Here is a 2,698-nt window from a genome sequence, read left to right on the forward strand (position 1 = left end):
TTTATTTTTATTATTTTTTTTGAGACGGAGTCTCATTCTGTCACTCAGGCTGGAGTGCAGTGGCCGGATCTCAGTTCACTGCAAGCTCCGCCTCCCGAGTTCATGCCATTCTCTTGCCTCAGCCTCCCGAGTAGCTGGGACTACAGGCGCCCGCCACCTCGTCCGGTTTTTTGTAATTTTTAGTAGAGACGGGGTTTCACTGTGTTAGCCAGGATGGTTTCGATCTCCTGACTTCATGATCTGCCCATCTCGGCCTCCCAAAGTGCTGGGATTACAGGCTTGAGCCACCGTGGCCGGTCGCCATCTAGTGTTTCTAAGCGCACGAAGACTATGATGGGCCTTATGGAAAAAATACGTGTGTCAGACAAGCTTCACTCAGTCGAGTTATAGTGGTGTTGGCTATGAGTCCAATATTCATGAGTCAACAATATATATTAAACAAGGTGTCTTCAGAAACACACATAAAACAGACTTCTGTATTGATCAGTTGATAACCACATAGCAAACAGAAGCTTGCAGGAACCTAACCTCATATGTCCTCTAGGAAGAATGCTTCAATATGCACTAACTTGGTGTTCATGGTGACTTATAGAATATAACTACCTTGAATAATGAGAATCAGAGGTACCAATCTGACCATGTCTCTTCCTTTTTTAGAACTCACTCCTGCCTCAGCACAAATGTAAAAATAGAAAAAAGAAAAGAATTCCCTCATGCCTCCCTCTGCACCCAAGATAAATTCAGACTCCTTAGCATGACATTCCAGGTCCTTCATGGTCTGGAAGGTCTTTGCTGACCTTCCAGGCACCTGGCCATGTGGTGCCCCCACCACTACCCAGCCCACTCTCTAATGCTCTTCCATGATCTTTCACAAAGGTCCTCTGCACACTATGTGCCCACTGCCTCAAAGGTCCCTCCTCAGCATCTCTTCTTGGTGAACTCCTATACATCCTTCAAGACCCAGCTTAAATATTACCTTCCCTGGGTCTCCCTCTGGCAGAACTTAAAACTCCCTTCTCTATGTCTTTTCTAGGACTTCTCCCCAATGTTGTAACTGATCTCTTTATATGCCTCCTCTCTCCTGTACTTGGCAACAGCTTTTTGGAAAGAGCCTGAAGGAGTATAGAAATGTGTGACTCTCTGCAGGGGGTGTGCATTTCACACACCATTCATTCAATAAATATAAATTGAAGCCTAACTGGACAAGACACCAGGCACCATTCTAGGCACGAGAGGTAGAGCAGTGAATAAAATAAAGCCACTGCTGCATGTGTATGCAACACTGTGCCCATAATTGTGGCCTGTGTGTAACAGTATGCACATGTGAAGCTACCTTGTGTTTGCTTGTGGACATGTGGTGTTTGTGGCTCCTGGATACTTTGTTGAATCCTGACCCTATGTGACCTGCTGATACAGGGCGCCCTGGAAGTTAATTAGGCCAACAGACTGTGTCTGTGCACTAACGAGAAGGCTTCCCCAGGCACCCTCGCCCACCTTCTCCACCTCTCCTGTGGTTCCTGCCTGGCTTGGGTTTGGCCTTTTTAACCCAAAGACAACATGCATCCAAATGAGATTTTCTCTAGTGAATATGTCTCTCTCTCCCACCCTTCTTCTCTGCCTTCCCTGTATCTCAGAAAGAAAAGGCCTAGGAATAAGGAAAAGGGGGAGGAAGAAATATTTGTTTGAGGACATGCCATACGGCAGGCCTGTGCTGGACAGTTTAAATGCATTACACGCAATGGTAGACAGGGCTTCCCTTGTGCCAGGCACTGTTCTAAGCACTTTACCCCTACGGCTGGGTTAATTCATGCATCCACCCTATGAGGTAGGAGTTGTTCTTTTCCCACTTTCACAGAAAAGGCGAGGCATCACACAGTGAGAAAGTGGCAGAGCTGGGATTCAGGCCTCAGCTTCTCCCACACAAGCCCACTGATGGGAGGATGAATAAGGAGTCAGAGTGGACCTGTGCCTCTCCCCTGAGAGGATACCAGGATTCGAGGCTCAGCGCCCGGGGAAGAGTGAACCCCTCAGTTTCCTGAGCCTCATCAGAAGCAGTCTGGGGAGGCTCGGGCCAAGCCAATGGCAGTGCAGGCCCCAACTCCTCCTCCTCCTGGGCTGGGCCGGCACACCCGACAGGCTCTGTCCTGGGAACAGGCTTCAACGGGCTTCCCCGAAAACCTTCCCCGCTTCTGGATATGAAATTCCAGCTGCTTGCTGAGTCCTATTGCCGGCTGCTGGGAGCCAGGAGAGCCCTGAGGAGTAGCCACTCAGGTAAGGGCAGCTGTGTCCGCATGTGCCCTGCCCCTTGGCATACGTGGCAGGAGGACACTTCTCTGCTGGGGAGTCGGGGGAGGTGGCCTGGATATATCCGCCATCGTGGGTCCTGGTAGTGGAGGAATAAGGGGCTCTGGGTTCTTTCAGCTGTCCCCAGCCAGGCAAAGGTGGGAGGAGGGAACTGAGTGGGAGAGGAGCTAAGAAGGGGCCAGGCCGGAAACTCAGCAGGCAGGGTAGCTCTGCCTGGGCCTGCAAAGCCCTGCCCCACTCCTCTCCAAGTAGGGATGGGCTGGGCGACAGCCCCTGGGGGCTAAAGGTGGAGCCTCCCTGGGTGTTCCCGGAGAAGCTGCCAGGAATCTCGCCTACCTTAGACAGGACTGAGAATGCAAGCTGGTGATACAGATCAGAGGTTCCCCACCCCTGA

General features: G+C 50.9%; 1 protein-coding gene across 2 annotated transcripts in view; it reads left to right on the forward strand.

The window, feature by feature from the left end:
* The first annotated feature begins 2,123 nt into the window (after positions 1 to 2,123).
* GJB5 (gap junction protein beta 5) overlaps positions 2,124 to 2,698 on the forward strand; it is a 3,652-nt gene continuing 3,077 nt past the window's right edge. The window contains exon 1 of one of the 2 annotated variants that reach the window (XM_017884527.1): positions 2,124 to 2,271. The gene's annotated coding sequence lies outside the window, so the exon portion shown is untranslated. The remainder of the gene's footprint in view (positions 2,272 to 2,698) is intronic. The other variant, XM_017884528.1, reaches the window with a different exon arrangement.

The sequence above is a fragment of the Rhinopithecus bieti genome, unplaced genomic scaffold (assembly GCF_001698545.2).
Source record: "Rhinopithecus bieti isolate Rb0 unplaced genomic scaffold, ASM169854v2 scaffold_13029, whole genome shotgun sequence".
Taxonomy (NCBI): Eukaryota; Metazoa; Chordata; class Mammalia; order Primates; family Cercopithecidae; genus Rhinopithecus; species Rhinopithecus bieti.